The sequence below is a fragment of the Myxocyprinus asiaticus genome, chromosome 15 (assembly GCF_019703515.2).
Source record: "Myxocyprinus asiaticus isolate MX2 ecotype Aquarium Trade chromosome 15, UBuf_Myxa_2, whole genome shotgun sequence".
NCBI lineage: Eukaryota > Metazoa > Chordata > Actinopteri > Cypriniformes > Catostomidae > Myxocyprinus > Myxocyprinus asiaticus.
Window position 1 is genome coordinate 31,415,734 of NC_059358.1, and position 13,827 is coordinate 31,429,560.

The following is a 13,827-nucleotide window of genomic DNA, read 5'->3' on the forward strand; positions in this document are numbered from 1 at the left end:
TTATGCATATTGCACAAACTCGCACAATTTGCACACACAAAGTAATAATTGTTAAAGTGTTTTAATGACCTGTAGAGGTGTACTGGAAAAAGTGTCAATGCTTTTTTACTGTTATTTTATGAACAATAAAATAACACTATGATATTTATAATAGAAACAATAAACATTATTTGTGAAAAAATAAATAAATAAGCTATAACAAATGTCAAAATAAATCAGATATCAATAAATCTATAGAGAATATATTTTTTATTTTTGTCACAGCTCCATGGAAATGTTCAATGCTTATTCTTGAGCAACACAAAATAAGTTTAAATAGAAACAAACCTTTTCCCAGATTTTATATAATAATCCTTTAACTGGAGGGAGCCACCCTGCTATTACTATCTGATCACCGGTCACAAGGCATTGACGTTTTCTGAAAAAGAGCTCATGATAAGGCAGCTAGATTTAGTCCTAAAACAAACTAAACATTTTGTGATCCAGAAAATGAATCAGTAAAATCTATTAAATGAAAGATTCTAACTGCGCCATTTTAAATATTATTATTTATCTCTTTTGTACAGGCCTTCATTTAAGACAGACATACAAAAACTAGCATAAATCAAAGGGAGTTTGTTAAAGTTAGTGAGCAGATACTTGGCCATTCACTAGTGCATTGTAGGGCCCTTGTTTGGCCATGAGATGGGCATGTGTCCTCTGCTCAATCACCCTTCTGAATGACCGTGATGATGTCAGCATTCTGAATAGTGGACAAGCGGTGGGCAATGATGATACATGTGTGGCCAAGATGAGCATCATCTAAGGACAATCTGTACCATAGGTAAGAGAGAAGTGGGAAAACATAAGTCATGCAGGTTTGTTTTTAATTCCACACTAAAATACTGTATACAATAGTTAAAAGTTATTTCTATGGTGAGTAAATAATGAATACTAAGTTGTGAATATTTACATAAGCACTTTATAATGCTTTTTAAATTGGTAAACGCAGTCCTTAAACTTGATTCTTATTTTAAGCCTTCTTTGGTTTCAGGTCCTATCTAAATGTAAGTGGGTAATAAAGTAAATGGAGTTTATAGAGTAGCACTTTAAAGGAATTCTTAATAACATAAAAGGCTCACAAGCGTCAAAGTTCATACAACCTAAAGGGCCACCTGCTGGTTGAAGGCAGAAATGCATATTGTCTTATTATGATATCAAAAGTGGGACAGCAGTTTTCCATTGAACCGACTTTCCATAAAAAGTGCAGCAACTTTTACTTCATCAAATGAACTAATAAAGTTAAAGGGAAGTATTAATGAATTTACACACACACACACACACACAAAAAAAAATTATGTTCTTATGTTCTTTATGCCTTGCATTTACATGCAAGAGTCAGTAACACTGTAGGTGGTAAATTATAAACCATGTGGAAAAAAAAACTCACTCATGGTCTCGAGGGCTTAATGAACTTATGTAGAAATATGTATGTTTAACAGTTTTAAGCAAATAATATTTTTCATCCTTGTGTTCTTCAAGTCATGTATTTTACATTTAAACTATGTGCAAAAGAACCCCTTTGCAAACCTTCTCACTCATGGTCTCGAGGGCTGATGTGGCCTCGTCCAGAAGCAGGACTTTGGGCCTCCGGACCAGCGCTCGAGCAATGGCTATCCTCTGCTTCTGTCCTCCAGACAACTGAGTGCCTTTATCTCCTACTTGAGTGTTGTATTTCTGAAGGGAATATGACAATTACATATACCTGTACACATATACATTATATATGCATTACATAAATACAACAGGGTTCAAATGTCTGAGCCCACTTTTGTAAATGCTTCTATTTTGTTTGTATTTTCCCAATACAAACAAAATGATCTGCATAAAAGTAATGAGAGTGAAACATTGAATTAAAAAATGAACGTGAATTTCAAAACATCTTAGTATTTGCTATGTCCCCCTTTTGCTTTTATTGACAGCATGCGCTTGAGCTGGCATGGACTCCCCATTTGTGCATAAACCTGATCAGCCATGTAACGAGCATGATCCGAGGATGTTCCAAACAGCATATTGTGTTCTTTAATGGATGCAAGGAAATCTTACCTTTAATTTTTTTAAATCCTAAAACTTTGTTTGTTTTCAGGCTTAATTAAGATTTTAAATCACAGATTTGCAATGTGGACTTAGACTATTGAACCCCACCGAGCAGTACCCATACACACACACACACACACACACACACACACATTAGTGCGGCTATCCTTATGAGGACTCTCCATAAACATAATGATTTTAATACTGTACGAACTATAGATTCTATCCCCTAATCCTCACAAAAAACTTTCTGCATTTTTACATTTTCAATAAAACATCGTTTAGTATGTAAGTTTAGTTTTTTAAGCGATTTGAATTATAGGGGCACTAGAAATGTCCTCATAAACCACATTTATAGCATAATACCCTTGTAATTACCAGTTTGTAACCTACAAATATTTCCCTGTAAACCACCCAAACCCGCCCGCACACACGCACACACGCACACACACACACACACACACACACACACACACACACACACACACACACACATTAATGCACATTTCATGTGTACAATACCTCTGGAAGGCTAAGGATGAAGTTATGTATGTTGGCCTTCTTTGCAGCTTCCTTAATCTCCTCCTGGGTGATGGCACGACTGTTGTCCCCATACTGAATGTTCTCTGCAATGGTGCAATCAAAAAGGATGGGCTCCTGAGACACTAGCACAAGCTGGGTGTACAGCCATGCCAGGTTCAGCTTTCTTGTGTCAGCCCCATCTACAAACTGTGCAACAGAAAGAAGCAAACATCAGACAAAATGTGAAGCATAAATGGATTCCTTAGCTAAAATAATGGTTCACACCTTTAGGTACACAAAACCACCTGATGAACTTACCACATCAGACCCTGCAGGACTTTCACGTTTTGACAGGTTGGTTACAAGAACTGCACCTCACAGAATTCTATATTGCCTGTAAAGTGTGACTAAGTAAAGGGAGAAAAAAAATCCTTATTAAACTGAATAATGATTCAATATTTTTTATTTTATTTAGTTATTATTATTATTATTATTATTTGGACTACTTCCAACAGATGTTGAACATATATACCATCTAGTACAGTGGTTCTCAACTGGTTTTGCTTTAACCCAGATTTTACACTGGACTTCCATCAACTTCCCCGACATACAGTATCAATTTTCTTTCTTTCTTTCTTTCTTTATTGTACAGAAGTAATTAAACATGTTCTTAAAATCAAACTGCATGAACAGAATAGGCCCAAAAAGATGCTTGGTTACTTGCAAGCCATAATTTGCTTTTGGCAATGTTTTTTCTGTCTATGACTCTATCAGAACAGACATGCAACTCATTTTTGTGTCGCGACTCACCAGTTAAGAACCACTGATCTAGGGGGGCCTGGGTAGCTCAGTGTGTATTGACGTTGACTACCAGCCCTGGAGTCGCGAGTTTGAATCCAGGGCGTGCTGAGTGAATCCAGCCAGGTCTCCTAAGCAACCAAATTTGCCCAGTTGCTAGGGAGGGTAGAGTCACATGGGGTAACCTCCTCGTGGTCGCAATAATGTGTGGTTCTCGCTCTCAGTGGGGCGCGTGGCGGGTTGTGCGTGGATGCCGCGGAGAATAGCGTGAAGCCTCCACACGCGCTACATCTCCGCGGTAATGTGCTCAACAAGCCACGTGATAAGATGCATGGACTGACTGTCTCAGATGTGGAGTCAACTGAGATTTGTCCTCCACCACCCCGAGGACTTAGAGTGCATTGGGAATTGGGCATTCCAAATTGGGGAGAAAAGGGGAGAAAAAAAAAAAAGAACCTCTGATCTAGGATTGCTTTATGTTACATAATCAAAAATTCTCTCTTACTGGTTTGTCTCCTCACTCATCATAGATATCAATGGCTGGTTTCTTGCCTAGCAGCATTAAGATCCTCACAGCTGCTGCTTTAGCTCTGGCAAAGCAGCAAAGACAATCACAGAAAACACCTTATGTGGAGGAGGAACCAACAGATTACTCCAGTATTAGAGAGTATGGATGAAGGAAAAAACGGACTTTTGATAGAGTCTTCATACAAATGGTACTTACAGGAAAACATTTTCATATTCTGTGTAACAGTGTGCAATGAGCCAGGCTCCAAAGCTTAAGATAGAAGCATTGACCAGGTAGGGAATCTCATGGGCAAGGGCAAAGGTGATTCCGTAGATGGGTGCTTTACACAAACTAGATCTGAAATATCACAGTGTTGTTCATAAGATAGAGACTTGAATTTATTTGAGCACATGTTTTAAGGTGGTTTGTCCTAAAAAATGGGCTTATACCGATATGGCTCACTGAGACTGTCAATTAACCTGTAGTAGAAGACATCTTCATGCACTGTTAAAAATTTTCCCGTAAAAAAACAGTAAAGAACTGGCAGCAGGGTTGCCAGCGAGTTACTGTAAAATTAACAGTATCTTGCTGTAGCTGAAATTTACAGTTTGTTACTGTTTTTACAAATACAGCATAAAGCTGTTATTTTAATACCTTTACAGTAAAATACTGACAAAAAGATTAGCAGTTAATGACTGTTTATTTGCACTTTTTCACAAGAGGTATATTTGCAGGATTTTACTGTAAACTACAGTAAAAATACACTACATGCTACTGTATAAGCTACTGAGTAATGGACTGCTAGCAAAAAGGACTACAGTGTGTTTACTTTTTTCTAAACCTTGTGATTTAATAAATTATTCCTTAGTCTTGCAATAAAAAAATACCATGTTTTAATAGTGTATAAATGTAGCCTTTTAAAAGTTTAAGTCACCATTTCAGACAAATAATACAGCTTCAAAGTGTCTTTTCAAAACGTCTCTCTTTATTTGCAAAACCCCATTCTTGCAAAACATCTGTACAAAATTATAAAGCAAAACAATTGGTGAAACAAAGCCCAAAGCTGATTTGGGTAAATAAACTTACATTTCAGCCATATAAATAATAAATACATATTATAACAAATAATAACAAATCTCTGTCTGTCCAAACACTGAACTCTGGACACAAACACTCAGTAAATAACTGAGAAAGTGGCTGAATGAATGACTAAAACAGTGTGTGTGAGTGTCTGAGAAAGTGTGTGTGTGTGTGTGTGAGTGTGTATGTGTGTGTGAGTGTCTGAGAAAGTGTTTATGTGAGTTTGTGTGTGTGTGTGTGTGTGTGTGTGTGTGTGTGTGTGTGTATGTGTGTGTGAGTGTCTGAGAAAGTGTTTGTGTGAGTTTGTGTGTGTGTGCATGTGTTTGTGTGTGAGTGTTTGTGTGTGTGTGAGTGTTTGTGTGAGTTTGTGTGTATTGAGTGTGTGTGTGTGTGTGTGAGAGAGAGAGTGTGTGTTCAGTGTGTGTGTGTGTGTGTGAGAGAGAGTGTTTCTGTGAGTTTGTGTGTGTTGAGTGTGTGTGTGAGACTGTTTGTGTGTGTGTGAGAGTGTTTGTGTGAGTTTGTGTGTGTTGAGTGTGTGTGTGTGAGAGAGAGTGCTTGTGTGAGTTTGTGTGTGTTGAGTGTTTGTGTGTGTGTGAGAGTGTTTGTGTGTGTGTGTGTGTGTGTGTGTGAGAGTGTTTGTGTGAGTTTGTGTGTATTGAGTGTGTGTGTGAGAGAGAGTGTTGTGTGTGTGTGTGTGTGTGTGTGTGAGAGAGTGTTTGTGTGAGTTTGTGTGTACTGAGTGTGTGTGTGTGTACTGAGTGTGTGTGTGTGTGTGTGAGAGTGCTTGTGTGAGTTTGTGTGTGTTGAGTGTGTGTGAGAGTGTTTGTGTGAGTTTGTGTGTGTTGAGTGTGTGTGTGAGAGAGTGTTTGTGTGAGTTTGTGTGTGCTGAGTGTGTGTGAGAGTGTTTGTGTGAGTTTGTGTGTGTTGAGTGTGTGTGTGTGTGTGTGTGTGTGTGTGTGTGTGAGAGAGAGAGAGAGAGAGAGTGTTTGTGTGAGTTTGTGTGTGTTGAGTGTGTGTGAGAGAGTGTTTGTGTGAGTTTGTGTGTGCTGAGTGTGTGTGAGAGTGTTTGTGTGAGTTTGTGTGTGTTGAGTGTGTGTGTGTGTGTGTGTGTGTGTGTGTGAGAGAGAGAGAGAGAGTGTTTGTGTGAGTTTGTGTGTGTTGAGTGTGTGTGTGTGTGAGATAGTGTTCGTATGTGAGTGTTTGTGTGAGTTTGAGTGTGTGTGTGTGTGTGTGGAAAGAGAGAGAGAGAGAGTGTTTGTGTGAGTTTGTGTGTGTTGAGTGTGAGATAGTGTTCGTATGTGAGTGTTTGTGTGAGTTTGAGTGAGTTGAGTGAGTTGAGTGAGTGTGTGTGTGTGTGTGAATGACTGGGTTCACTGACTTATATAAAGTCCCACTCAAAGTCCATTAGTTTCTTTAGTAGACTGGAGACACGAGGGTTGACTGATGTCATCTTTTTCTGGGCGACTTTCCCCGTATGCTTTGACAGGACTTTGCCTCGTCCAGCCTTGGTGCCTCTCTCAGGATTATCCCGATGAAACGCCTGAAAAACAAATGTGTGTATTCATAATTAGTGTCAGGAGAGCTTTCTTAAAGGAATAGATCACCCAAATATAAAAATTCCAGTATCACTAATGTTTTCAGATTAAAAGAGAAGGAATATCATGCATCCCTGCATAAAACTTAACATTATCAGCTGTTCAGCTGCGTTTCCCAAAACCGTTGTATACTTCAACTTCGTCGTAAGTAGATTGTAGAAAGTATTGTCACCAATGGTTTCTACAACCTATTTAAGCTTACAATGCTTTTGCGATTTGCAGCCCAGATCTGAACATTAAAGTTGTTATCGTTATCTGAGCACACTGACCGCTTGAGTGAGGTGTTTCTGCACTGTTTTGTGTGACTCCAATTTCAAATCTGACATGCAAATTAACAAATTAACCCAAATCCAGTGCATTATTCAATCTGACAACAAATCACTTAAAGAAAACAATTTTAGTAAAAGAAACAAAGATCTTGACAGAAATATAATGTTACAATCAGCTTATTTAGTTGATATTGGGATCTGATGGCAGATAGGCTACCAAAATCATTATCACAGCACAATATGAGTTGAACATAAATGTAATGTTTTATGGCTATGCTAAAAAGCAAAGCAAAACGGTACTCACCTATTAATTCAGAAGATGAAGATGGGTGAAAAAAATCACCCCTTAAACACGTGTGGGCTCACTGTAGTCTTGTGTTCCCAAAATGCAATGCAAAAAATATTGTAAAGTACTGTTTTCTTTCCTTTGAGCAATTAATACTGTAAAATACCGTAATATTACGTCTAAGTCATTTAACCAACCAAAATTAACAGTAATGTACTGCATTTAAAAATAACAGGATTATACTGTTGATATTTTGATGTAAATTAACAGCAATTTTTAAGAGTGTGGGTTAATGCAACAACCGTCTTGAAGTTCTCGACAGTTTCTTTGGATATCTGAGGGGGAAAGTTTTAAATGATACAGTAAACTACAAATTTTACACAATCGTATACAGAAGGAGTTTTCAAACTTTTTCCCAAAGACCCCCAAATATGATGATCCACTTTGTAAGGGTCCACCCTCTTAAATATAAAGGCAGCTATATATTTTCATGTATAAAGACCCATTTATACTGTTTGAGAAAAACAGTAAATTGAAAAGACTACATATTCTTTCCAAAATTAAATAATTGGCATATTGACATTGAACTAAAGGCAAAGAAAATTATTAAAATATTTTCTGAAAATACTACTACAGTGTCTTTTATTTTATTTTTATTATTTGTTTTACCCACTATTAGAGTAATGCTAGATGTATAAACCTGAAGTGAAACATTTTCAATGGCAATTTTTACAATAAATATTGTTTCAAAGCAGCTTTACAGAGTCCTTGTGTGAGCAAATAAAAGGCAGTGGTGAGGAGAAACTCCATTGAAAGATACAATACAAATACAAACTATTCTTGTACATAAATGTGTCACAAGGAAGGAGTGATTTATTTATTTTATTTTTTAAATGAATATAAAAGAACATTTAGAGTGTTTTGTTTTTCTCCACAAAAGTCGACAAATTTGATTAATCTCATGATGTCTGACCAGTCTTTTGAACGTAGAATGAAACAGTTATATCAAATTCTGTAAATGTGCTAAAAAAATATTGCGTTAAACATATTTATTTAAAAACACATTAACTTTGGCAGCCCTAAAAATACATTCTGTAAAAACATTTTTTTATTTTCTCTCAAATTTTCTCCAAACCCCTAGCACCCTATTGAGGCCCATATGGGGTTCCCAGACCGCAAATTAAAAACCCCTTGAAATGCATAAAATTGCATTCAAACAAAATGGTTATGTTAAAAAGGCAAGGACTAGTGTACCTTTCCGTACATCTCCAGTGCACTCTGATCTTTGGTGGCATGTCCTGTCATGGCTCTCATTTGTATGAAGTCTACTCCCGTGAGAAAGGGAACACAGGCAAGGATAAGCAAGGTTAGCTGCCAGCTATAAATAAAGGCTACAATGATGGCAATCCCGAGAGCACAGATAGTGTTTGTGGCCAGTCCTAATCTGGATCCTGCTGCCTAGAGATGAAGCAGAGAGAGAAGAAACTAAATTTTTACTTTAGGAAAGTTTTCTCATGTTATTTGGATAGACCATCTTATGGCATATGAATAAAACAGGCAAACGATACAGTATCTGTACTAATGCTTAGACTAAGTGTAAAATTTAAAGGGATAGCTTCCCTTAGTTTCCAAAAAATGAAAATTCTCTCATCATTTACTCACCATCATGCCATCCCATAGGTTTCAGACTTTCTTCTGCAGAACACAAAGATTTTTAGAGACTATTTCAGCTCTGTTGGTCATCACAATGCAAGTGAATATTGACCAGAACTTTGAAGGTCCAAAGGGGACATAAAGCCAGCATAAAAGTAATCCATAAAACTCCAGTTGTTAAATACATATCTTCAGAAGTGATATGATAGGTGTGGGTGAGAAACAAATACATTTTTAAGTCCTTTTTTTTACTGTAAATCTACACTTTCATTTACACTTCCACATTCTGGGCTGCATCTGGGCGGAACCTGTGCAATGGGTTTAACTGGAACACCCTAAACCCTTGATCACTTGTTGCACATTGAGGGCTGATGTCAATTTGTGGAATTATTTAGTATCTCTGCACCTGAGAAAACAATGTTTTTCGGAGATTGATACAACCTCAGATTCAGGTAAAATTTAGTTATAATTTCAGAATCTTATGTATAAATCTTATATATGTTTAAAAAATATTTTTCATTAGAATTAATTGTTAGAAAGGATTAATTAAGCTTTACAAAAACGAACATAATGGTAACATGGTAACATAACAATTAACAAATAGGCTATAACTGTGTGATAAACAGTTAGTTTAAGGTAGCTACAAGTATTATGCTGTTAAATCTCAATATAACTTTTCTAAACTGCTTAACTTACCTAACTTCACTTCCATCATACATTAGAGTTGTGTGTGGGGGTGGGGTTGATGAAGCACGATCTGCTGTCACATCACAATCGAGTTGCATTGTGGGATATGGAGCTGCCTGAAGCGTACATCAGAGTAGGCTCGCTCCCTCAGTCAAAATCAAGGGGTTGAGGGTCTATCAACAGAAACTTCCCTTGCTCACTTAATGAAGTGGAATGGTTTTCTAAAATGGCGGCAGGTATTCCCCTGAGGGGAAGTGCTTAGGGGTGTTAGCGAGTGGAACACAGCCCTGGTGTGGAATTGACTTTCACTTTCACATTAAGCCACCTTCTGCTTGGAGCTGATCAACTTATAGTAAAAAAGGACTAAAATATTGATCTGTTTCTCACCCTCAGCCATTATATCGCTTCTGAAGACTGAAGGATTTAACCTCTGGAGTCATATAGATTGTTTTCATGCTGCCTTTATGTGCTTTTTGGACCTTCTGAGTTCTGGTCACCATTCACTTGCATTGTGAAAGACCAACAGAGCTGAGATATTCTTCTAAAAACCTTAATTTGTGTTCTGCAGAAGAAAGAAAGTAATACACATATGGGATGGCATAAGGGTGAGTAAATGATGAGAGAATTTTCATTTTTGGGTGAACTATCCCTTAAACTTTTTTTGATAAATGACTTATGGATGAAAAATGTAGATTAAATTGTATGGCCTCTAGCAGGATATACAGTCGAATTCAAAGTAAGTTTCAGTATTAACACTAGAAGTTGTGGGAAATGCAAAGGAGAAATAGATTCAGCCGGGCCTATAACAGTTTTGAGAGATGGATGTACTGAGCCGTTGCCAAAAACATAGGCTGTATCCACAGTGAATACTTAATTACTGGTTCTGATGGCAAATCACTGTGTTCCACTCACCCCTTTGACCAGAGACACATCTGTGGCTAATTTAGTGGTCAGGACTCCCACTGCATTGTTGTTGTAATCAAACCAGGCAATCTCCTGTTAAGAGAAACAGGCTTGAGGATGAAGCACAAATTTTGATAGCATTTTATTTGTGCCAGATTAGCTCTCTACTGCATTAGTTTTATACAGTAATGAAGTGAGAGATGCAGGATTTGTGCCATACCTGTCTTATCATGGCACTGAAAGCCTGACTTCTCAACCTCATGGTTAGAAGCTCCCCAGATTTACCAAACACGAAGCCCTGAGGACAGAGCAACAGATGTGAAAATTATCAGTTAATAAATTGATAAAACTTTGATTTGGATTACAAAACATACTAGATTTTTACATTTTCTGAAGAAAATGTGCTTTTCCATGCAAAAGTCTCCTCCACGCTAGGGTGTTTTCCAGGGCTTTGCTTTGCAGTTGCAGTGTTTTTAGAGTGTTCCTATTTGTGTGCTATGTGGTTGCTAGGGTGTTCTGGGTTATTTACTGCCCCACCCTCAAGTTTCTATGACATGCTGGTCCTATATGGCATATGGTCCTAAAGAGTCTATAATATATTTTATTTATTTTTTGTCCGCCAGGTAAACAAAGTAAGACTGGTTACTTAGAAAAGTTATACAACACCTCTCCTCAACAAGCTGCATGACTAGAAGTATTATTCATGTCCATAGCACAAACAAAGTGTATGATGAGTTACATGTTACGGATGTTTTTTTTACAATGAATAGTTGCTTGCCTTAGAACTAATAAAAGCATTGATAACAGATCACAGATAAAGGGGGCCTGGGTAGCTCAGTGGCTGGCTACCACCCCTGGAGTTCGCTAACTCGCTAGTTCGAGTCCCAGGGCGTGCTGAGTGACTCCAGCCAGGTCTACTAAGCAACCAAATTGGAGGGAAGAGTCACATGGGGTAACCTTCTGGTGGTCGCTATAATGTGGTTCGTTCTCAGTGGGGCGTGTGATGAGTTGAGCGTGGATGCCGCGGTGGATGGCGTGAAGCCTCCACACGCACTATGTCTCCGTGGCAACACGCTCAACAAGCCACGTGATGCGATAAGATGAGCGGGTTGGCGGTCTCAGACACGGAGGCAGCTGGGATTCGTTCTCCGCCACCTGGATTGAGGCGAATCACTACACGACCATGAGGATTTAAAAGCGCATTGGGAATTGGGCATTCCAAATTGGGTAAAAAAAAAATAAAAAAATCATTGATACATTCTCACCTGGAATAAATGGGTGATAAATGCCACTACTCCAGTTAGCAGAAAGAAAAGTGAAAACATCATAGACTTCATAGTCATAGATCACTTTACTTCAGGATCAATCTCTGCAAAAACCTACGAACAGAAGAAGTGCTACTGAACCGAACTTACTGGGTAAATAATTTTAAATGCTAAGGATTTGTGATACTAGTATAAAATCCACTGACATATAGCTGTCCTAAGAAAAGGGTTGTTATCTCAGGTATTTTAAAACTTAGGGGATAGTTCACCCTAAAATTAAAATTCTGTCACCATTTACTCACCCTAATGTTATTATGATTACCTGTAGCTTTCTTCCTGTAACACAAAAGGAGCTTCAGTCGCCATTTACTTTCATTGCATGAAAAAAAAAAAAAAAAAAGCATGACTGAGAGTAAAATAATGCCTAAAAAGTTATATGGTTGTGGAATAACATTTAAAGTAAATTAAATTTGCAGTTTTGGGTGACCTATCCCTTTAACATCAGTTTAAACAGGGAGATGAGCAGGAGGCAAAATATACACAATAGAGATTTTTATTCAGAGAAAAAGTATGCAAACAAAGACAAAGGACACTCATACCAACGATTTTGGCAAACAGGATGGCCTTACAGGGATAAACACAAAGCCAGTGTGCCCACCAGCAGGTAAAGTTTGGGTCTCTGTCTCTTACCCTTTTGCACCACCAACAGTACAAATTTGAACCATAAGGCCTTGAGACAAAGACTAGATTTTCCGCCATTTTAACTTTCCAAAAAACAACTTTTACGAAATCCTATGCCCTATATCCGATTCGAACAAAATGTGGTGGGTATCATCTAAGGACATTCAAGACAAAAAGTAATTAAAAGCTTTTTGAAAGACCAAACCATTCACATTTAAAGCTTCAACAAATTTGACAGTGAGCACGCCAAAGAGGTTGTAAAGCTATGTGGTGATGGGGGAGTGGCTGAGTGACGTTTGTAGAGAGCGAGGCCAGGACAGACAGAACGGTAAGGATTGACACCTGTGGGAAATCACCTCTAACAGCTGTTTTGTGTTTGCAGTGAGAGTGGAGAGGGATAAAAAGGGCAATCCAGACTGCCGGAGGAGAGAGAGAAAGAGAGAGAGAGAGAGAGAGAGAGAGAGAGAGAGAGAGAGAGAGAGATGCATGCAGCAGTGTGTGTGGAGTATTCGGCTTAAAAGCATCATTTTGTGTGTTACACTAAAAAGTGTGTAAAATAAAAACTCACATGGATTGTTTTCCTGGCTCCCACTTCCTCCTTCAGACAGAACTAAAGACCTGTCACAGTGGTGCCAAAACCCGGGATTAGGAGCCATAGCCCAGCCCCACATCACGCTCGTGAAGTTGGGGCCACAAGACGATCCAGATGCCTTCATCGAGCTCTTCAAGTGGGCGGCTTAAGCGTGGGGCTGGCCCAACACCCAGTAGGCAGCCTGATTGCTGCCCTTGCTGTCCGGAGAAGCCCAGCTCATGGACAAATAACTTCCGGTCACAAACGTCATGGAGTACGCAGACCTAAAGCGGGCAATCTTGCAATGAGTCGGCCGTAACCCGAACAACACCGGCAGCGCTTCTGTATGCTGCCGTACTGTGAATGCAGTCGCCCGTTTGCCTTCACCCAACAGCTCCTGGCAGAGGTGGCTGCTGGCAGAGGATCATGACTCCAAAGCTGTCATCGACCTCGTAGTACTGGAGCAGTTCGTCAGCCGGTTACCAAAAGGAACGGCTGAGTGGGTCCAGTGCCACCACCCGGCGTCGCTGACGGAGGCAATCCAGCTGGCTGAGGACCATTTGGCAGCATATTCGGGGGCTGTTGAGCCCTCTTCTTCTCTCTCTCTCTCTCTTTCTCTCCTCCCTCACCCCTTCTTCCCCCCGTACTATTGCTATTCCCTGGATACTCTTCTTCCCCCCATCCTATTCCTATCCCCCAGTCCTGTGGGAAGTTCAACCTGCCAGTTTTCCCTAACCCTCTCCACTCTCCCCCACAGGCTGGTGAATCCACTGCTGCAGATGTGGGCATGAAGTCTGGGCCAGTCTGCTGGAGCTGCGGGGAGCCTGGGCACTTCCAGGACCAATGCCCTGCGATGGAGGTGGAGACATTGGTCCGGATCCCCGACACACCACAGGCCGCCCCCGATCGAGCAGGAGCGTACCGGATACCTGT

General features: G+C 39.3%; 1 pseudogene; it reads right to left on the bottom strand.

Annotated features, from left to right (window-relative positions):
- Positions 1 to 624: 624 nt before the first annotated feature.
- The window catches only part of LOC127452676 (ATP-dependent translocase ABCB1-like), a 48,685-nt pseudogene continuing 35,482 nt past the window's right edge, over positions 625 to 13,827 (bottom strand).